The 23,992-nt window shown below is 46.3% G+C and overlaps 1 protein-coding gene across 1 annotated transcript in view; it reads left to right on the top strand.

The window, feature by feature from the left end:
• LOC139746349 (frizzled-5-like) overlaps positions 1 to 23,992 on the top strand; it is a 98,478-nt gene that overhangs the window by 5,367 nt on the left and 69,119 nt on the right. Inside the window, exon 2 of the mRNA XM_071657524.1 lies at positions 1,937 to 1,966. The gene's annotated coding sequence lies outside the window, so the exon portion shown is untranslated. The remainder of the gene's footprint in view (positions 1 to 1,936; positions 1,967 to 23,992) is intronic.

Genomic DNA, 23,992 nt, shown 5'->3' with positions numbered 1-23,992 from the left:
GTAGTGAAGGAGAGAGAGAGAGAGAGAGAGAGAGAGAGAGAGAGAGAGAGAGAGAGAGAGAGAGAGAGAGAGAGAGAGAGAAGCCATACCTAATAGAGGCACACGATGGGTAGGTACATAGTGTGGTAGGATATATACCAGCATCACACAGCACAGCAGAGCACTACATTACGGCAGATTGTCATAGCACAGCAACACCACCAACACCAGACAAGGAAGGCGATAGAGAGAGAGAGAGAGAGAGAGAGAGAGAGAGAGAGAGAGAGAGAGAGAGAGAGAGAGAGAGAGAGAGGAGGGAGAGGTGTTGCTCCTTTTCTCAGGTTCCCAACTCCAACAAAGTCCTCAGTAAAAAGTTGGCGGAGTAGCAACTTTTCCAAGGGGGAGGCGACACTGCTCCTGAATCCCTGTGATGCCGCCTTTAAAACTCATTCCCCAAGTTATAATGAGGTGTGGGCTTACCTTCCTTCTAGTCAATATTCCCCATCTCGGCCACCTTCTGGTTAAGGGACACAGAATGGGACATTTCCAGACAAGACAAGATGGAACGCTTCCAGAGACGGAATGGGACACTTTTAAGACAACGGAATGGGACACTTTTAAGACAAGGGAATGGGACTTTTCCAGCGCTTCCGGAGGAAAGGAAATGGGACACTTCCAGTCCTGACAGAGGGGACATGATGGAAGACTCCAGATGCTCCAGGGACGACAAAATGAGATGAATTTCAGACGTTCTTCGAGAGGCAACAGAACCGGACACTTTTAGGCATTTCAGCGACATCAGGTCGCAAGGTTTCCAGACATGACGTGTAAGAATTGATGAAACGCTTTATAGACGCTTTCCAGAAATGACAATATGGGCCACAGGCGCTCCAGAGATGACAGAGTAGACGCTTTCAAGACTTTCCAGAAAAGATAAACTGGAACACTCACACCTTCCAGAAACGAAAAGATGCGATTCCTCCAGACCTTCTAACCCCCCCTTCCTCTCCCTTTATGTGAAATTAGGATCTAGTTATTTAACTCGTTGTCAACTCTTTGCCGTTGGCAACTGAGGCGATGAATTTTGAATCTGGTGTTTAAAGATTTAGTAAACATTCGTAGAGACACTTGTCGTGGATCCAGTAAGGATGAGGAGTCAGGTGTCTGTTTCCCAGAGTTCGTCGGAAGGTGACCGAGTGAGACTCACTCGTCCGCATTTTGTTTCTGAGAGGATCTAGTAAGAAGCAGTAGAATCATGGTTCTGTTACCTGGAGTTAAGAGATTTATTAAGAATCTAGACGAGTTTTTTGTTGTGTGTTTCTTAGTGGCCGAAAATCTAGTCAGACCTTAAAGTTATATTGTTAGGAGATGTCATGGGAATACGCATGTGTTTTGTACCTTAAAAAGAGTTAATCAAGTAAGTGTCACTAGAGTCTTTTCTTCTATTCTTTAGAGCATTGTGGCTCCATGGAGTACTGCCAGGGGATGAGAGGTTAGTGCTGTGAGGCAGGATTGGTAGGCTGTATACGTTCATGACTCTCGCTAGTACCATTGGTGATCAGGTTGCATGACGACATGGATGAAGACAGTCACCACAGGGGTTTGTGTGTATCTTTTAAGTGATCAGGAATCCAGGTGGCAGAGTGATGGAGGATTGGGATCCAGGTACACTTTGACCAGACGTGATGGGTGTTAGATCTGTAATGGCCTTATGGGGGGAGGGGGGTGATTCCTTACGTTACGACCACCGACTTTACGACAGTGCGACCATCGGCCACGGCGGTGCGACCCTTATCTACGATGACCTGGTCTTTGAACGGACCTATTAAGGGTCAGAGCAATGGCCAGGCTATCGTATCCAAGGGTCGTATCGTCGTACTCAAGCCTATATGTATGTATAAATCCAGAACCACAACAATCCACATATTCATACTGAAATGCATATATATCTTTTCAGGGACCTCTCCAAGTGACACTGCTTGACCTGGTGAGTGAAGTTCACAATTGTTCTTTACGATCTATTTATTTATATGACACATATGTTTAATCACCTGTAGTGATCCTTTGATATAGCAACTTTAAGCAGTTTATGCCTTCATTTGCATAAGTATGATCATATGCAAATATTGATTCTGATAGACACATGTTAAAAGATTTGCATATTTAGGACAATATATATATATACATTTTCTGACTGAAATACTAATGGAAATATGTAAGCATTTATTCCTCTGTTGAAAGGATTTTTCCTGTCACTCGACTATTGGTGAATATTTGGGTATTAATTGTGTTGAATAGATGCTTGCTTTTATCCATAATATTTTTATCATAATGCTCTGGAAATTGTAATATGATTAAACCGTTTATTGTTGGACTGTAATGATGGATTATGATTGGCATGGCATGGGCCTGATAAATACGGAATTAGGTCCCTCTCTCATTAGATTGCATAATATATATATATATATATATATATATATATATATATATATATATATATATATATATATATATATATATATATACATATATATATATATTGGAAAGGATCACAATTTTGCACGTGATCAAGATATTCCTATGAGTCCACGGGTAAAATGAAACACGATAAGTTCCCAAGTGCACTTTCGTGTAATAATCACATCCTCAAGGGAGACACAAGAGGGAAATATAAGTCAGTTGATATACATCGAAGAGACGGAGCTAGGACGCCATTTGTTAACATACAAACCTTCTGTTTTCTTCTCTTAACGTGTGAATGTATATCATCACCATCCTATCTTGTATTTCGTATCCCCTTCGTATATCCTATATGTCGCTCATATATTCTGTACCTCTTGTATCCTGTATCTGCTTCCTGTACCCTGCATGTCCCTCACACAAACTGTATCCCTCTCACATATGCTAAATGTTGCTTATATCTCTCCCTCTCATATTTCCTATATCTTGCTCATATGTTCAGTATCTCCCCTTTATAATCCTATATTTCCCTCATATATTCTCATTTCTATGTTCATTAACTGTTTTGAATCCCCATGTTTACATGTGCGCGTCCGTGGGTCCTCTTGTTTATATGTGAGCGTCCGTGGGTCCCCTTGTTTACATGTGAGCGTCCGTGGGCCCCCTTGTTTACATGTGAGCGTCCGTGGGTCCTCTTGTTTATATGTGAGCGTCCGTGGGTCCCCTTGTTTGCATGTGAGCGTCCGTGGGTGCCCTTGTTTATATGTGAGCGTCCGTGGGTCCTCTTGTTTATATGTGAGCGTCCGTGGGTCCCCTTGTTTGCATGTGAGCGTCCGTGGGTGCCCTTGTTTATATGTGAGCGTCCGTGGGTCCTCTTATTTACATGGGACCGTTCTTGGGTCCTCTTGTTTGCGTATGAGTGTCCTTGGGCCCGCTTTCTCGTTTACAATTAAGCGTTCCTAGGTCCCCTTGTTTACGTGCTTGCTTCCTCAGGGTCACTTCTCCCAACAAACAAACAACCTCAGGCCTGTCTCTGATCCTTTTGTTTACATGTGAGGATCCCTTTGGGGTCCCCTTGTTTACATATGAACGCCACTAGGTCCCCTTGTTTACGCGCGTGCCTCCCTGGGTCTCACACGCCCCTCACATAAACAACCTCGGGTCTGACTTTGATCCCCATAAAGTATTTAAATCGGGTCGTGGTGGCCCGGGCCGATAACTCGTTATATCGGCTCGCCCGTTGGAACTTAAGGCTCCGATGTGTAAACAGAATAAATTCACCAGGCGTAAATCTAATTTCAGACTGGAAGGCAAAAAAAAGTTAAGTGTTAAAGAGTCAAGTCTGGGAGTTATTTATTGAGGAAAAAGAAATCGCGTTAATTGTACGAAACTCGTTATACGTTTCCTCTTCTTGAAACAAACTGTTTATTTTTTTGTTTTTTAAACGAAGAAAATAGATGACTGAATTTCTCTCTAGATGAGTTGTTGGGAAGACTGTGTGGTTTAGCATTCCAGAATGTTCCAGACTGCCTTTCACGACTGCATTCCAGAATGCCTTTTTGAGCTCTGCATTCCAGAGTGTTCCAGAATGCCTTTCCGTTCTGCGTTCCAGAATGTCATTCAGTGCTGCGTTCCAGAATGTTCCAGACTGCCATTCAGTACTGCATTCCAGAATGTTCCAGAATGCCCCTCCGTACTGCATTCCAAAAATGTTTCACAAAAAAATCTGCGACATTCCAGATGAGTACAAGATTGCAGAATGTTCTAGAATGGATTATAACAGTATTCCAGAATCATTTTGAAGAACGGTCCGAAGTATTCCAGGATAGATCATCACAACATTCCAGAACTTCCAGGATAGATCATCACAACGTTCCAGAACTTCCAGGATAGATCATCACAACATTCCAGAACTTCCAGGATAGATCATCACAACATTCCAGAACTTCCAGGATAGATCATCACAACATTCCAGAACTTCCAGGATAGATCATCACAACATTCCAGAACTTCCAGGATAGATCATCACAACATTCCAGAACTTCCAGGATAGATCATCACAACATTCCAGAACTTCCAGGATAGATCATCACAACATTCCAGAACTTCCAGGATAGATCATCACAACATTCCAGAACTTCCAGAATAGATCATCACAACATTCCAGAACTTCCAGGATAGATCATCACAACTTTCCAGAAATTCCAGGATAGATCATCACAACTTTCCAGAAATTCCAGGATAAACCAATAGAACATTCCAGTACCGTGTGAGATGATGATGTTATTGTGGTCAGTCATGGTGGCATTGAAGGCAGGTGGGGAGCACCTGACACCCTGCAACGTCAGGAAGCGTCCGTTCGTGAGGCGCTGCAGTGTCAGGAAGCGTCCAAGAGGCTTTACAATGTCAGGGAGCGTCCGGGAGGCACTGCAGTGTCAGGAAGTGTTCGTTCGTGAGGCACTGCAGTGTCAGGAACCCTCCGTGAGGCACTGCAGTGTCAGGAAGCGTCCGTGAGGCACTGCAGTGTCAGGAAGTGTTCGTTCGTGAGGCACTGCAGTGTCAGGAAGCGTCCGTGAGGCACTGCAGTGTCAGGAAGCGTTCGTCCGTGAGGCACTGCAGTGTCAGGAAGCGTCCGTGAGGCACTGCAGTGTCAGGAAGCGTCCGTGAGGCACTGCAGTGCCAGGAAGCGTTCGTTCTTGAGGCACTGCAGTGTCAGGAAGCGTCCGTGAGGCACTGCAGTGTCAGGAAGCGTCCAAGAGGCTTTGCAGTGTCAGGAACCGTCCGTGAGGCACTGCAGTGTCAGGAAGTGTTCGTTCGTGAGGCACTGCAGTGTCAGGAAGCGTCCGTGAGGCAGGCACTGCAACGTCAGGAAGGTCTTGTTAACGTCAGCCGTTGTAATGGCGGTGGTCCAGTGCTTCTCAGGTGCTCTAGTCGTGTGTATGGTTCGTCCTGGCTGTATCTATCGGTGGAGGGAGGACCTGGTGGTGATGTGAGGCGAGGGTCAGCTTTGGTCTGTACATATTTGTACGTCGGGGTTGGTTGTCTTGTGGTCTGGAGATATGACACTGGTTTTGTTGCTGCTGGAAATAACTATATGTCAAGGATACTGACGATGGATATATATATATATATATATATATATATATATATATATATATATATATATATATATATATATATATATATATATATATATATATATATTATCCCTGGGGATAGGGGAGAAAGAATACTTCCCACGTATTCCCTGCTTGTCGTAGAAGGCGAAGGGAAGGGAGCGAGGGGCTGGAAATCCTCCCCTCTCGTTTTTTTATTTTTCCAAAAGAAGGAACAGAGAAGGGGGCCAGGTGAGGATATTCCCTCAAAGGCCCAGTCCTCTGTTCTTAGCGCTACCTCGCTAACGCGGGAGATGGCGAATAGTATGAAAGAAAAGATAAAAGGAGACAGCGACAAAGCAAAAAAAAAAAAAGAAATATATATATATATATATATATATATATATATATATATATATATATATATATATATATATATATATATATATATATATATATACATACATACTTGCCGTTTTCCCGCATGAGCGATGTATCATCAAGAACAGATGGCAGAGCCTTAGAGGTAAAATTCCTCACTTGGTTCTTTGCTCTGTTCCTTCTTTTATTAAGTAATACAGGAAGGGAGGACTTCCAGCCACCCGCACCCGCCCCTCTGCGGCACACAGGAAGTACATGGGCAGTATTCTTTCTCCCCTAGCCTGAAGAATGATATATGTTGAGGAGGAAAGAGGTGTGTGTTTGCTCTCGCATTTGACCACAATATTTGGAGGTTGGAAACGAGTTAGGGTATTTGGGCAGCGCGTAGTGTTGAGATAATGGGTGCCGTGCAGCAGGTATTCTGGCCCAACCACATTATGTCCCCGCTACAAGCACCGCTATACACGCTGCCTCCCTCCCCTGTGAGGCCTGTGTAGGCGCGTTGAGGCGTGTGTACATATTCATGCATGCGTGTGTGTGTGTGTTTGGGGGGAGTGGGGCATTGAGGCGTGTATGACATTAATATGGTGTTTATCTGGAAGGTGTTGAGGCAAGTGGGAACTTTTGTAAGCGAGTGAGGAAGTGGTAATGTGTGGTTGGCAGTAGGAAGGTACGGTATATGGCTGGGTTCCTACCATAAGGATATCGCTGATAGTGATGACCGCTGTGTTATACCCACCTTCCCTACGTGGTGTTATCCTCAGATCTCACCCTCCCTATATCATCACTATGTCCTCATGTGTCTCCTGTTTCTCCCTGATAGTCTCGCTGAGTCTCTGTCTGTATTCTCCATTTGCATTGGTCTGGAGTGACGCCCATCATCTCTCCATCTGCGTACATGCCATCTGCCAGCCTTCCCGTGCCCCTCCCGCATGTACGGTGGTGGTAGGATGGTGTTGGAGGCGTCGCTGTAGAAGGTGGTGATGGTCGTCCTGTAGTCGGTGGTTGACCGTGGACGATAATGCACTGGCTCGTCATCTGACGGACATGTGTGGGGAAGGGAGGGGGAGGAGTCATGTTGATGGTCGTGACGTCTGGACCTCGGAAAATGGTGTGTGGTGAGGGCGCCAGCAGTAGGTAGCGGTGAGTGTGAGGGATGAAGATGGCGTTCCGTTCCACCTGTACAAGTACGTTGGCGTCTGGCTACAAGTGTTGACCCTCGTGTCTTCTAGATTTACAAGCGTTATTGTTTAGTGTTGAGGTTGATGACGTATTCTTGTACAGTGTATCGTAAAGTCACTTGGATATATTGAGTAATATGTTTACTGTGTTATCCCATTGCAGTCATAAATTTGCCTTTTAATTGGGAATAAAAATACAATGATAATGTTTTCCACTAAAAATTCTAATTTTATTTTGGGCACGCGCCATCTACCTAACTAAACTGGATTTTTTTCTTCTCGTAGAGGGAGGGAGAGAGGGGGAGAAAAAAGTTTAACTTTCGTTAATAAATGAAGAGGAAGCCGGGTGAAATTTTAATTTAGGAAAATTGTATAGTGGTGTTAGTATGGGTCCCCGGGCGGGCAAGCAAATTAACTGAGGCACGTTCAATTAGCAATGTTGGGCGTCCGTGTTGGCGCCCCCCGGAGCCCCGGCCACCATTCTTGGCCGGGCTCTGGTCTATTTACACCCAAGACTGGCTATTTACCCAGAGAAAGAATACCATGGAGGTGGTGGTGTTGGCTCTTGTTTGCCCAGCTTGGAATTACTTTCCTCCCGATTTACAGGCTTTAGTACACGTCACTGGGGCCGGGATTGTACAAGGTGTTAATGGCGGGCCCAGAGCAAACACGGCGGTGCCGGTTCTCTCGCCTGCCGCGTTTACCGACTGTGTTTGTCTTCGCGTCTGGCACACCTGCATTACCCGAGGCCCGGGAGGCAGGGTGAGGGAGGGAGGAAGGGCGCGCCGACAATATATAAATCCGCGGGATCGCCCGCTATGTTTAGCCAGCGCATCCCACGCCTGAAAATTGCCCGGCCAGTCAGAACGGCGCGGCAGTTGGCGCGCGCGAGCACTCCATTATCACAAGGGCCTCGCCAGCTACAGTCTATTGCAGTGTGTTTTGTATCCAGGCCCCTCCCGGTACTGGAGTACAGGATTCAGGATGTGGAAACCTTCCGTTGGTGTTAATACCAATTTTTTTTTTTTTTAATTTATGTAGGAATTTTCTGGCTGGAAAGAGACAGTTTTGAAATAGAAATTTTGATAAGAAATCCGTAGTCTCAGTTTTCAGAGTTTCCACATGATATTAAGGATAATAATGATAATGATAATGATAATAGTAATAGTATTCATAATAATGATAGTAATGAATAATGATGATAATAATGATAATGACAACACTAATAATGTAATGATGATGATAATAATAACAATGATGTAATTAATACTTGTGTTTTTGAAAACGAAATTTGATGAGGAGCTTTAGTGAGGGGAATACAGACTTCCTGTAGCAGTGGTTGTAGTTATAAAGGGTTGAACCTGTATGTAGATGCATGTATCGTGTGGCACACACACTCTCATCTGGGGCGACTTCGTGGAGACGATCGCTGGGGGGGAAGCGCGCTGGGCGCCACTGCTCTAATTGACAAAAACAACACCAACAGAGGAGGATTTTTAACATAGCGGTGTTTATCCCTTGTGTTTTAACGTAGGGCTGTTTATCCCTTGTGTTTTAACATAGCGGTGTTTATCCCTTGTGTTTTAAGCCGTGGCGATTCTCTGTATCACAGTGTGGGGGGATGTCTGTGTCTCTGTCTGTATGTAATGCCAAATTCATAAGCCACTGATTAGATCTTCCCATGTGTTTAGTGTGTCATGTCAATCGTGCTTCATTCCATTGTAATTGGCACTTCATTCATTATTCCCAGTGGGATACGAGCAGTAAGTCTCATTGTCATGATGTGTTATCTCGGTGCCATGATAAGTTAAGCAGAAATGTTATCATTCATTAAGACCTTACCTATATACCCAGTATCATCTTTTATCTCGGTTGTGGTTGTATATCCATATTCGTCTTCCCTTGGAAGGAAGTCGATGGCTGTTGTTCAACTGGGTTTCCCCAGTCAGTGGTTAGGAGGGGTGAGACCCTCCCGGGTCGCCCGCCCAGCAGCCACCTACACACAGGTCAGAGGGGGAAGAAGATATTGGTGGTAAGAGTTCTGGTCGAGGCAGAGTCTCCCCTCCTGTCTCTTCCTTGCTTGTCCCTATGTGTTTATCTCCCAGTGGGTCTTAATGGAGTTTTAGGTCGGGTCTGTATCGTCACCTGGGACTCCTTTTTCGATTATGGTGACTGCATGTTTCCCTCTGTGAGTTTCATATTGATATTAAGACACTAAGGAGGAAATACAGATTGGGATGTTTTTGAATTGATAGACTGGAATACACCACCAATGCAACACAGTTTTGTAAGAAATTGTGAAAAATGAATTATGTAATGTTGCTCAAAGCTTTGGTGTGATGGTAAAATGAAGTTACTAATATATATATATATATATATATATATATATATATATATATATATATATATATATATATATATATATATATATATATAGGAGGAGAATAGAAAATAAATTGAAGGATATGGATAAGGAAAGAGAGGAGGGAAGAACTACAACAAAAATAAAGAGATGCCGACAAAGAGAGAATGAAATGACATAGAACAGAACAAACAGAGAATCAAGAAAAAAGTAATCAGTAGCCAGAAAAATAATCCCAGAATAATATTCTCGTACATGAACAAAACAAAGAACAGAAAATGTATGATACACATTGTATAACCGGAGAAAAATATGAAGATGACCCCCACTAAGACCTGCGTAATGCATTACAGCAGATGTTACTGACGAGGCAGTGAGCCACACAGACGAAAATGTTCATCACGGATGTGGAGGTCACTGTAAATGACATACCGGTACACTCGCTTAGAGGAGACTCACCACCGCCAACATATGGAAGACGAGGTATGTTCCCTGTGGAAAAAAAAGATGGCAATAGCAAAATGGACGAAGTCGTTGAGACAGAGGCAGTCCGAGCCTGGAGGAGTCTTGAGGGAGTATATAGAGGTGTGTGTATCGCCAGTACTTGGTGGGTGATGTAAGCTTCTGCCCAGACATGACAAACCAGTCATTCAAAGGTCACGTACAGGAAGAGTCTTCGAAGTGGTGATTGAGGAACATGCTAAACACATTTGACGAAGACCAGGTGTGTCAACGAAGTCCATCATGGGTATTGAGCCAGAGAATAAGGACAGAAACAAAGGAACAAGGAACGAGTTTAAAGCTGTTTTGCTCGACCTTACGAAGACTTTTGCTAAAGTGAGCTATGGGAGTCTGTTGGTACAGCAGTGAAACAGAAACAAAAGATAAGCATGGTTGATAGACGTAGGAATTGCCCGCAAAACAGTGGATTCAAAAAAGTTACTGAGGGAACTGCGTCTATCTGATGACGATGTTTTACCTGGTGTGCCCCAAGGAGTGGTATAACCTCCTGCAGTGTTTATGATACTGACATCAGACATAGGAAGGTGAAATACAGGTCTCAAGGTTTGCAGTGGAAGGATAAGATCACATGACAAATGGGAAACATGAAGAAAGACGATGATATATGTAAGTAGGCAAAAGTGAACTTGATGGAACTCGGGTCAAAAAAAAAGAGTGGAGCAAATAACTCCTAGATGGATCATAAGCGTAATGGCGACATCTTCCATGGGTCGATGAAGAAAAGAATTAAGAAAGAAAATGTTGAAGATGTAAGGGTCATGATTTAGAAAGCGTAAGAATCTACAGAGCTCGATGGAAAGATTGCATTACAGCAGTTACCCCACCAGGTACTGAGCAGTGTAGTAATGGGCACTTTTACTCCGAGAGATTAAAAGAGGACGAAAGTATTCAGTACACACACACACACACACACACACACACACACACACACACACACACACACACACACACACACGTATGGTCCCCAGGTAGCGAGGCTGAGAGCAGTAAGCTGGAGAGAACTGAGAATGAACTGTGGAGGTAAGTAACATCGAGTGGCTGGAACACATGAGATGTCATGACAGACTGGAGTAGCCGTCAACTCTGCCGTCTAGGAAGAGACACAGGAAGATGTACGATGGTTCATGCCAGGCAGTGGACGAAAGACGGTACGGTAACCCAACCACGACTTCACAACAAAGAAGAACGTAAATTGAATATATCGAGAATTTTTGCCGAGTATACCCAGAAGGCGTCAGAGGGAGATATTCGACAGCACCAGAAGAAGGCACGAGAAACGCTTCACTGTTTTTAGCCCGAGGAAATAGCAAAATGGACGAAGTCGTTGAGACAGAGGCAGTCCGAGCCTGGAGGAGTCTTGAGGGAGTATATAGAGGTGTGTGTATCGCCAGTACTTGGTGGGTGATGTAAGCTTCTGCCCAGACATGACAAACCAGTCATTCAAAGGTCACGTACAGGAAGAGTCTTCGAAGTGGTGATTGAGGAACATGCTAAACACATTTGACGAAGACCAGGTGTGTCAACGAAGTCCATCATGGGTATTGAGCCAGAGAATAAGGACAGAAACAAAGGAACAAGGAACGAGTTTAAAGCTGTTTTGCTCGACCTTACGAAGACTTTTGCTAAAGTGAGCTATGGGAGTCTGTTGGTACAGCAGTGAAACAGAAACAAAAGATAAGCATGGTTGATAGACGTAGGAATTGCCCGCAAAACAGTGGATTCAAAAAAGTTACTGAGGGAACTGCGTCTATCTGATGACGATGTTTTACCTGGTGTGCCCCAAGGAGTGGTATAACCTCCTGCAGTGTTTATGATACTGACATCAGACATAGGAAGGTGAAATACAGGTCTCAAGGTTTGCAGTGGAAGGATAAGATCACATGACAAATGGGAAACATGAAGAAAGACGATGATATATGTAAGTAGGCAAAAGTGAACTTGATGGAACTCGGGTCAAAAAAAAAGAGTGGAGCAAATAACTCCTAGATGGATCATAAGCGTAATGGCGACATCTTCCATGGGTCGATGAAGAAAAGAATTAAGAAAGAAAATGTTGAAGATGTAAGGGTCATGATTTAGAAAGCGTAAGAATCTACAGAGCTCGATGGAAAGATTGCATTACAGCAGTTACCCCACCAGGTACTGAGCAGTGTAGTAATGGGCACTTTTACTCCGAGAGATTAAAAGAGGACGAAAGTATTCAGTACACACACACACACACACACACACACACACACACACACACACACACACACACACACACACGTATGGTCCCCAGGTAGCGAGGCTGAGAGCAGTAAGCTGGAGAGAACTGAGAATGAACTGTGGAGGTAAGTAACATCGAGTGGCTGGAACACATGAGATGTCATGACAGACTGGAGTAGCCGTCAACTCTGCCGTCTAGGAAGAGACACAGGAAGATGTACGATGGTTCATGCCAGGCAGTGGACGAAAGACGGTACGGTAACCCAACCACGACTTCACAACAAAGAAGAACGTAAATTGAATATATCGAGAATTTTTGCCGAGTATACCCAGAAGGCGTCAGAGGGAGATATTCGACAGCACCAGAAGAAGGCACGAGAAACGCTTCACTGTTTTTAGCCCGAGGAAATGTGAGATTTGTGTGGAGGGAAAACTGAGTTGTCTGGTGAGATGGCTGGAGGTGTACAGGGTGTGCGTGTGTGTGTATGTGTGTGTGTGTGTGTGTGTGTGTGTGGAGGCTGCAGAGAAGAGTATTCTGGAACAAGCCGGATCCTCGCTAACCGTGTCATGTCTCATGGTAAATTCTCGACCTAGGCGGGTGAGTCTCTCTCTCTCTCTCTCTCTCTCTCTCTCTCTCTCTCTCTCTCTCTCTCTCTCTCTCTCTCTCTCTCTCTCAGCGCACCAGCACCAGGACGGTAGCCCCCCCGTCGCACCGCCACCGTCCTGGTATCACCAAGCAGTTATCTCTCCCTCCCCCCACCATCACCACCTCGTAGCAGCACAAGCCCCCCACCACAACCACCTCCCCCACCACACCTCGTTAGCAGCACAAGGCCCCACCACCACAACCCCACCTCCACCACCACCACTACCTCCCCCACCACCACCACCACCACCTTCTCCTCCCCCATCACCACCGCCACTACTACAACAATGACGTCATATTTTTTCCCCCAGTACAGAAGAAAATAGGAAAAAAGTAACCTCTCTTGTCCCTCTTGCCTGGCACCCAGCTGCCCTGGGGGAGGGGGCGTATCCCACCTGCCGATGATCCCCTCAGAATGACCCCCACACCAGGGGGGAATAAGGGCCGTTGTTGGTCATCCCCGCGGGGGGGAGGAGGGAGGGAAGGGGGGGAGGGGCAGTACTCGAGTAACTTCTTCAAGTTGGGGGGACGGGGGGGGGGGGGGGAGAAGAGCGGGGCGAGTGCATTGACGAGTGTCGACTCGACCAGTAAAGTGTGGGCACAAGTGCGCCTCTCCCGGCTACATGAAGGCAACACTGTATTGTCGTCCCCCCCCGACCCTCGTGTCGGGGCCTCAAGTGTGAACGTAGACGATTGTGAGTGTGGGAGGTGAGGCTGGCAGTCAGCCGGGCGCTCAATGGCGTGTATAAGGACGAGCAGAAGAGCCAGCTTTAATTGGATTTCTCTCGGTACCTGGGCAGCTCAGTCGGCCGCACCGGAACAAATGGCAGGGGCATATATATATATATATATATATATATATATATATATATATATATATATATATATATATATATATATATATATATATATATGTATGTATGTATGTATGTATGTATTTTATTTTCGTGGAGTAAGCCAAGAGCGTCTCCTGCTCACTATTTGCATATCGGAGTTTGATGTAAACATGTCTGGGTGTGGTCGTGGGTTTCTGTGTTTAGGGGCGATGAATGGTCTATGGTAATGAGGAAACACACTCACACACACGCACTCTCTCTCTCTCTCTCTCTCTCTCTCTCTCTGCCTCATCATTTTCCTAGACTTTATCTGTGGCAATCTAGAGAGAGAGAGAGAGAGAGAGAGAGAGAGAGAGAGAGAGAGAGAGAGAGAGAGAGAGAGAGAGAGAAACTAACCCTCTGTGGTTTTCGCCTTCATTGGCTTTCACGAAAGCCTTGGATCCAGTCCGCCACAGCTTAACGGCTGACCACACACAGCCGTCAACGCTGGGCAGTGGATAATGACGGGTAGTCTTCCTCAGTGAGCGGCGTCGTCAGGTTGAGAGACCATCTCACACCTTCCAGCCTCACCCTCTCCCTGCTGGCTCACTACCCCGCTCCCCCCGTGTGTGGGTTCACTCCCCCACGCTTGTTCGTATGACCCTGGACGATCAACCAGGCTGGCAGGGAGGCACCACGACCATCATCAGATCTCCAGCTGTCGTGTCCACAGTCGTCGTAGAACCAACCAGTGCACTTGGCCTCCCAGCCGCCCAGCGCCAGAACATCCCTCACATCCTCCTTTCTCCCAGGCGTACGTGTACCTCCCTCGCCTGGCCCTGCTCCTCATCCACCACAGAAAGAGGGAAGCTGGGAAGATGATGAAACGGGGCATGCAAGATCATGGTCGGTCGTCCGTTGTACAGCGCGAAACACACTGGTCTCCTCCCGACTCTCTCATACGCTCCTCATCCAGAAGTCCGGGAAGAAGCTGCTGTACTACACCCGGCATTGTTACCTCTTACCACTGAGATCCCTCGCCCCCGAGTTGCAGTTTGGCACCACAACCGAATCGAAACCCATCCGATCTCGTACAGAACAGCCCCATCTCAGCCACGGAAACCATCACCGAAGATGAGTTGATGGCCAACCTAATGTGAAGAATGTCAGTGTAACCTTCTTCCCATTTTCATAGCCTCTGGCTATACTGTGGGTATTTTCTCTATTATCAGCGTTTGGCTGCGGCTGACCGTAGTAAATAAACCAGTCATCATTATCACACACACACACACACACACACACACACACACACACACACACACACACACACACACACACCCACACACACACACACGCTCACACACACACACACACACACACACACACACACACACACACACACACACACACACACACACAGAGGCCCCAACAAAAACAGAGGGACAATAGGATGTCAGGCTGGTGTTGACTCTGGCGGCTCGAGATGTTGTTGTTATTGATTACGTAAACATACGACGTCTGGAAGACGACCCCCATGTGTACCGTCTGCCTCCGTGTGTACCGTTTGTATGTTTCTATGTGTACCGTTTGTCTCCATGTGTACCGTTTGTATGTCCACAAGAGCACCGTCTGTCTATATGTGCACCGTCTGCCTCCATGTATACGACCTGTCACCATGTGTACTGTCTGTCTGTATGTATCCTCTTATGTTTACGTGTACCGTCTGTCTCCATATGTGTACCGTCTACCTCCGTGTGTACAGCCTGTCTGTTTCCACGTGTGCACTGTCTATCTCTGTATATAGCGTCATTACATGTTTACTGTCTGCCAACACGGGCACCGTGTTTTCATGCGTACCGTGTCTCTCTCTACCTGTAGCGTTTGTCTGTCTCATCTGTACCGTCTGTCCACCCGTCTATCAGTTCGGCCTCCGTCATTATACCCCCCCCCCCCTCACCCTCACCCTGTCCACCTGTCATCATTGTTTTCTTCATTATAATCATCATTATCTTTCCCATGTGGGTCATCCTTACCGTATGATGTATCGTCATTAATGACCATTTTTATATGTATTGATTGCACTCATTATGACCTTTATAGTCGCTCTTATCACAGGAGTTATGACGGTCTTGCATAACATCACCTTGGTCGTTAACATACAGTGCTATACACTTAAGGCAGTATGGTCCATTGCCCATCCAGTCTATGGGGGAACTGAGGCATTAGGTGTCTATGGGACTGCTTTCTGTTTAGGGTATTTTTTTTTCCCAGTGGCAAGGTAGGTATTAAAGAAGTAGACGTGTTTATGGTGAGCCATTCCTGTAGCCTCCCACTGAGGCACGTACCGTAACTCTGGTAAAGCAAATTGAAATTTGAATTGCGTCAGCATTATGTTGACCTTGTGAAATGCTCTCGAGTGTAAGTTCAGTTGTTAATGAATGAAGATTAACAAGATCGAGAAGTAGAATTTCCAGATATTTCTTGCATATAGTGCTGATCTTCCTTCCTTTTTTTTTTTTTGTACGTACTTGTTGATAAATTTTCGTCCATATCCAATTGGTAGCGTTGATGACCGGGGCTTACGTGGCACAGAATAACGAAGGTCTGGGTTAGATATGGATGGTAACTGGGTGTATCATGTTCCTGTATGTGAAATGGTTCGTCATTTTTAGAATATGTTCTTACTACATATGTGGAGCCGCCAGTCATGCTGGGCCAGCAGACTGCGTCACAATAAGTCCAGCACATACCATTCGCGGACTATTTCTCCTGAACACGTGTCGGACTCCTTTGTGTACCTGATTTCCATACTACCTATCCCCTGGCTCGCCCCGGGTACTCATGGAAACCTCTCACATGTCTAATACTCGAGTGCTTCATCCTTTGCTGAGGCCCAGGTTGAGTGTGGCCTCACAGGTTAGTCCCCTCAGAGGTTGTGGCATGTTGGGTAGCCCCCTCAGAGGTTGTGGCATGTTAGGTAGCCCCCTTAGAGGTTGTGGCATGTGGGGTAGCCCCCTCAGAGGTTGTGGCATGTTGGGTAGCCCCCTCAGAGGTTGTGGCATGTGGGGTAGCCCCCTCAGAGGTTGTGGCATGTTGGGTAGCCCCCTCAGAGGTTGTGGCATGTTGGGTAGCCCCATCCTGAGTGTAAGGATCTCGCTCTCCTGATACAACCCTTGTATTACTCAACCTTCTTATTTATGTATCGGTCACAATTTTCCCGTTCGGTTCCAGATGAGACAACCCAGTCATGATCAGAGCACACGAGAGGAGTACATGGTGTGGCTGAGTCACTGATGACCTGCGGTGACCAGGACATCTCTGGAGGAATAACAGCAAGGACGACTTAATGGAGAGGTGCTAGTAAAGGGAGGATAGTCACTCTGGAGCGAGGGGATAGATAGCAGAGGAGGGTAGCCACTCTGGACAGATGGCGAGGGGGGATAGTGAAGCAAGGTAGTGTGGCTGCAGATGTTTTGGATCTGAGAGCACTTAACCTCTGTGCCATGGAAGGTGAGCTGTTCAGTCGTACCATAACCCACCAGGGACGTACAAACTGGATGTGTATATGCACAATCCCGGACCATCTTGGAGTTGGATCTTGCATATATGTACGTACGTCGGGAGATACATATGTACACACACTCGGCAAGCAGTTTGACCATTGCCCCGCAGCGCCAGGTAGCATTTGTGGCGAATAAATTCAGCCTCTCGAACAGCCTGAGGTAGAGGATGTAACCCACGTTTCCTGTAGACCAACCAGCTGGTTCGTGGGCAAGATGCACGAGCATGTAAGGACTGACGGGCTGTTAGAACGACACGCACGGTCAGACCATGTTGACGAAGAGTGATCACGAAGATAGTGCTAAACTCAGCCGCTAGGAAGATATGTCAATAAACAAAATGAGAGATAAGGCCCCTTCCCCCCAGAGATGAGATTTCCCCCTTAGGATAACCCCAGATAAATGGATGTCACGTGACGCTGGGGATCCTGTAGCAGACCTTGTTTGTGGCTGAGGGAGGGAGAAGGGGTCAGACCAGGTCACCACCCCCGGGGGTCAAGGGTGACGGCAGCTGTCACCGAGGTCGTTAGCGGAACGAACAGATGGTGGGAGGTTGGGGGGGGGAGCACGGCACCCACCCCACCTCCGCCACACGGTATGGTGAGAGAGAGAGAGAGAGAGAGAGAGAGAGAGAGAGAGAGAGAGAGAGAGAGAGAGAGAGAGAGAGAGAGTTACAAGAGAAAACGATAACAATGTTTGACTTTTACTTTGATTATGTTTATGTATCATTACTGTTGATGAGCGTGATGTTGTTTTTCTTACTTTTGTTGTTGTTGTTGTTGTTGTTGTTGTGAGGGAATATGACCAGGTAGCTGACCTCTGGCCCTGGGGCATGTCCAGGGCTTCCTGCCCTACATCAGCCCGATGTAGGAGTTGAAGACGTGTGTGTGTGTGTGTGTGTGTGTGTGTGTGTGTGTGTGTGTGTGTGTGTGTGTGTGTCGCGTCACCTCTGGGTTCTACATGTTTTGCCAGGTCCTGCTGGGCAGGTGTTGTGCTACACTGTCAACATGGGTTGATGTGGTGTCATTATTTTACTTATCAGGCCACAAACTCGTGGCGTACACAAGGTGCCACACTCGACACACTTGTAATGATGGCACGTTACAGAGATGGGCTGTATCCGGTACAGAGATAGAAGCACGGTACAGGATGGGTCAGTCTGCATGAGTATATAAGGATGGTACAGTAATGCATGGGTCAGGTTACACAGGTGGACGTGAGAACTACGTGAACTTGTGTCGGTCTAGTGGAGGGTGGGAGGTCAGCCAAGGTCGAGGCTTGATGCCAGCGTGTGGTGACCACCTCCCTGTGCTCGGGCAGGGGTCATGGCTGCCACAAGACCAGCAGCTTCCTGAAAAACCTGACTTGCCACCTTGAGCACGAGGGTACGACCCTTGAGCTGGGTCGCACGTCTCTTGGTTGTGATGGCTAGGCCTTGGAAGGGTCAGGTCAAAGGCCAGGTCATCCTGCCCAAGGGTCGTACCGTCGTAGGACTGTTATGAAGAAGAGGGTAATCACAGCGACGGGTCGACCATGATCATTAGTACGACCATTAATCCTAATGGATCATCTGCTGGTCATCTTCCCCCTTCAGGCTACTGCGTCAGGGGGGTTGCTTTCGGCTGGAGTGACCCTCCCTCCACATGACCACAATAGACTGTAGATCAGGTCAAGTGACACCCACGCTGGCCACAGTAAACTAACTCGCTGCGACTTGGAACTCTTGAATGGTCGACACAGACCAACCCACCTGTGGTCTGGAGACTGGAGAGAGGGTCTTAGAGTGGTCTGGAGATAGGAGAGGAGGGTTTTTAGTTTCATCTGGGGAGAGGAGAGAGAGTGCTGGTGTGGTCTGGGGAGAGGAGAGATTTTAAGATTCTTATTCTCAAGGTGAAAGGGGCGACATCTACTGCTGAGTGAGGTGGATGCCTTACGATATTACCATACCCATCTGACCCCATGATCTGGTGCAGGAGGGAAGCAGGCCAGTGTCCACTCACTTAGGAATCTTCCAGCTTGTCTGTTAACTGGGTGATTGCTGTACCATTCCCTCGGCCAGTATAGGATGGCAGTTATTTCATAGCATACGAATGTATTAAAAAAGATTTCTTAAATATTCCAAGGGTCATGGGTATATTTAAGTGGCCCCGGACTACAATCAAGAGGGTCATGGATATTCAGGAATATCCTGTGTTCTTTAACGTATGTGTGTGTCAGTGTGAGTGAGGCAGCGCGTCCCTCCCACACCCGCCAGCTTGCCACAGCCTAGCAGGCTCTTTCCCCTTCCAGGCGATGCTGGCAGACACTTACCCTGTCCATGTTGTGTCCTGTAGGATGTACCAGGCCTGCGGTGCCTCTCCTGGCGTCCTCTTGAAGTCTTGCCTTCTTCAATGACTCTGTCTCTGTCTCACTATCTCTGTCTCTCTGTCTGTCTCTCTGTCTCACTGTCTGTCTGTCTCTCTCTCTCTCTCTCTCTCTCTCTCTCTCTCTCTCTCTCTCTCTCTCTCTCTCTCTCTCTCTCTCTCTCTCTCTCTCTCTCTCTCTCTCTGCACCGTCTTTCATTCACATGCTAAATACGACGGTCCGACCCGTAAGCACAATGAGTAATGGCCCTATTTATATGTAGGTTTGGTCGCCTGGCCTTGGACCTGACCCGTAAGGCCAGGCCATAATCCCCAAGGGTCGTAACGTCGTGCTCAAGGGTCGGACGACAGTGCTCAGTGGTCGCACCGTCGTGCTCAGGGGTCGCACAACAGTGCTCAGTGGTCGTACCGTCATGCTCAAGGGTCGTACGACAGTGCTCAGTGGTCGCACCGTCGTGCTCAAAGATCGTGCGACTGTGCTCAGTGGTCGCACCGTCGTCTTTTACGAGTCTTGCCCTCGTTCTGACAGCTCGTACCGTCTTGGTGAGAGGGAGTCGTACCCTTAGGCTGAGGAAGGGTCGTAGGGTCGTGCTCAAGGGGTTAATTGTGTGGCGTCCAGGTCGTAACGCTGCTAATTACCCCATGACACTAATGCCCACTCTCTGTGACACATGAGGTCATTACGGTAATTACCGTCCGTATAGCGCATTAATGACCCCCATCTGGCACATTGCACGTCCTGTTTACACTCGTGTCAATGTTGTTTGTTCACAAATGTTCAGCTTTGAAACGAGCGGTTAGCGCCCGGACCTGACGTAACTGATGCTCCACGCTGAACACTAGTTACTTTGATAGTTTGTATTGAACGGTTGTTAAATGTGATGGTCTATAATGAACGGTAGTTACATGTGATGGTCTATACTGAGCGGTAGTTACATGTGATGGTCTATACTGAACGGTAGTTACATGTGATGGTCTATACTGAGCGGTAGTTACATGTGATGGTCTATACTGAACGGTAGTTACATGTGATGGTCTATACTGAACGGTAGTTACATGTGATGGTCTATACTGAACGGTAGTTACATGTGATGGTCTATACTGAACGGTAGTTACATGTGATGGTCTATACTGAACGGTAGTTACATGTGATGGTCTATACTGAACGGTAGTTACATGTGATGGTCTATACTGAACGATAGTTACATGTGGTGGTCTATACTGAGCGGTAGTTACATGTGATGGTCTATACTGAACGGTAGTTACATGTGATGGTCTATACTGAACGGTAGTTACATGTGATGGTCTATACTGAACGGTAGTTACATGTGATGGTCTATACTGAGTGGTAGTTACATGTGATGGTCTATACTGAACGGTAGTTACATGTGATGGTCTATACTGAGTGGTAGTTACATGTGATGGTCTATACTGAGTGGTAGTTACATGTGGTAACCTGTACTTAGCAGTAGTTATAAGTGTCAGTTTGCACTGAACTAATTTGCGTAAGAAAGTGTATATATATATATATATATATATATATATATATATATATATATATATATATATATATATATATATATATATATATATATATGACGGTGATACCTCAGTTCAGTAGGAGTTCATATAGTATTACTTAACATGAAATTTTTGTATACGTGAGGTACATGTTCAATAAGATTATATGAACTGCTGAATTGCGATTTTACCTTCATAACTATCATCATGGACTAGTGTGATCAGCATATCTATCTGTCTATCTATATATCTATGTCTATCTATCTATTTATCTATCAGCCGTGCCGGTGTGTGGGCCACCTAACCTGACCAACACCTGAGAGCCGCATATGATTATCTAAAACATACACTGCTGCTCCCGTAGACTCTTGCATTCAGTGCCTCCGTCGACTTCAACATCTGCAGTGCCTCCATAGATTTCGTCTTAGCCACAGTGCCTTCAAAAGCTCATCTTACACGCAGTGCCTTCTTAGATTTCAGCTCAGCTGCAGTGACTCCGTAGACCTCAGTTAAGCTGTTGTAATAATATGCGCAAGCTTGATCGCGGTGCTCTGAACGCGTCTTTGTTGACGTGGTCTTCCAAAATCTGGATGTGACGTGCGCGCGCGCGCGCACACACACACACACACACACACACACACACACACACACACACACACACACACACACACACACACACACACACACACTTCTCTCTGTCCCATAGTAAACGGGACGATCCGGCTCTCGTTGACTGTGCGTAAGGCTATACATCCAAATTACTTGCGACGAGAGAGAGAGAGAGAGAGAGAGAGAGAGAGAGAGAGAGAGAGAGAGAGAGAGAGAGAGAGAGAGAGTTACATAAAAAAGAGAGGAATGGTTATAGTAAGATTGTGTGTGCGTATTTGTTTGTATATATATATATATATATATATATATATATATATATATATATATATATATATATATATATATATATATATATATATATATATATATTTGTTGTGTGTGTGTGCGTATAACATATTTCATGGAAGTGTTTAGGATTGAACATGTTTGACCAGGTCTTGGTGTTCGTATGGCACTCTCACCTGTGTGTGTGTGTGTGTGTGTGTGTGTGTGTGTGTGTGTGTGTGTGTATTAACCTTATGCACAATGTCTATATATATTTATACCCCGGTAATATATACACGTTGACGGTAGCCCATGTACATATGTATACATGGTTTGTGGATGTGATCATATACTGCTTTTTGTACAGGAGTGCCATGTGTTTGTACTAGTGGATGTACAGGGTGTGTACAAGTGTATGTACAGGATGCGTGTACAAGTGTATGTACAGGATGTATATACAAGGTGTGTGTGCAAGTGTGTGTACAAAGTGTGTGTACAAGGTGTGTGTACAAATGTGTGTGTACAAGGTGTGTGTACAAGGTTTGTGTACGTGTGTGTGTACAAGGTGTGTGTGTGTGTGTGTGTGTATAGTACGTATGTACTAGAGAATCCGAGTGTTGAACAAGGACCAATAATTGTGTACAGACAACAGTGAGTGTTGACCCAGCCACACTAGCTGGTGAGAGGAGGACTTGTGGAGAGCTCTTCCTCTGGCATCCTCTCCTCTCACTTTCCCTCTCTCTCTCTCTCTCTCTCTCTCTCTCTCTCTCTCTCTCTCTCTCTCTCTCTCTCTCTCTCTCTACCTGTCACATCCCTAACCTCTTACCTCCTCTCACTCTCGCTGCCGCTCACCCTCGCTAACCTCTTGACCTCTCCCTCTCTCCTGCTTGACTCTCCCATTATTTATCCTTCCTTATGACTCTCACTCTCTCACATATTCACCATCACCCTTAATCTCCCCTTACTGATTTTTTTTACTCTCTCTCTCTCTCTCTCTCTCTCTCTCTCTCTCTCTCTCTCTCTCTCTCTCTCTCCAGCACCAGTCTGTGGCACCTTCCTCCCCACTGTTCCCCAGGGCCCCGCTGCTGGTGTGGGCTGGGGTCGCCCGCCCGCCCGCCCGCCCCCACCTACCCCGCGTCAAGGCTACACTTGATCGTGTCTGTGTCTCGTAAATGTAAACAGACTTCAGAGTTAACAACTAGACATGTTAACAGTGTAAGGTGGTTGTGTGTTATAATGTTGATGGTTGCTGTTCACGCATGTTGTCTCTTAAGGTTGTGTTACTTTGTAATATGTTATTGCCTCACATGGTCACGTATGTTCTTCTTGTTCGCATATTTTTGTTGCAGAGGTATGCTGTTGTTCGTGTATTGTTCACAAGATCCTGACATATTGATGCGCACGTGTGTTGCTCGTCCTCACACCTGCTGCTGGGCTCTTCCCCCCTCCCGTGGCTGGTCGTTGCTCGTTACAACGATGTCTTATATTTCTTCCTCATCACCTCTGCTCGTGTTTCGTCTTCCACTCTTCTTCTAGTGCCTGTGTGTGTGTGTGTGTGTGTGTGTGTGTGTGTGTGTGTGTGTGTGTGTGTGTGTGCCCCAATATTCTGTGTAGGTGTGATCCTGACATGACTGTATCAAGACATACAGTAAAGAGTCTAGGACGGATATTGCGTATATTTCACACGTGTCAGAGACAACGTACTACCTGAGGTGCGTCTGTCGGTTGCCACACGTCACCTCAGTGGGCCGCGGTGGTTCATCTGAGATGCGTCTCTTAACACTTGTATTTATTATACAGTGTTCGTCGGTGTGCCCCGGGCAGTCCCTGACCCCACCTGTGTCCTCCATCCATTTCCCCTCACCTCTCCGGCTTCCGCTCTCATTTCCCTCATATTTCCTGTGTAGATTTCCCGGCCGTGATTGAGGTCGTGTCCACTTCTTCGTCTGCCTCGGTACGCATCTTGCCTTTACCAGTCTATGTATATGTACTTCGGCCAGGTCTCGTTACGGTGTACGTACATGCGTAC

The sequence above is a fragment of the Panulirus ornatus genome, chromosome 64 (genome assembly GCF_036320965.1).
Source record: "Panulirus ornatus isolate Po-2019 chromosome 64, ASM3632096v1, whole genome shotgun sequence".
Classification (NCBI taxonomy): domain Eukaryota; kingdom Metazoa; phylum Arthropoda; class Malacostraca; order Decapoda; family Palinuridae; genus Panulirus; species Panulirus ornatus.
The sequence above is the reverse complement of the archived record's forward strand: the minus strand, read 5'-3'. Positions and strand labels throughout refer to the sequence as shown.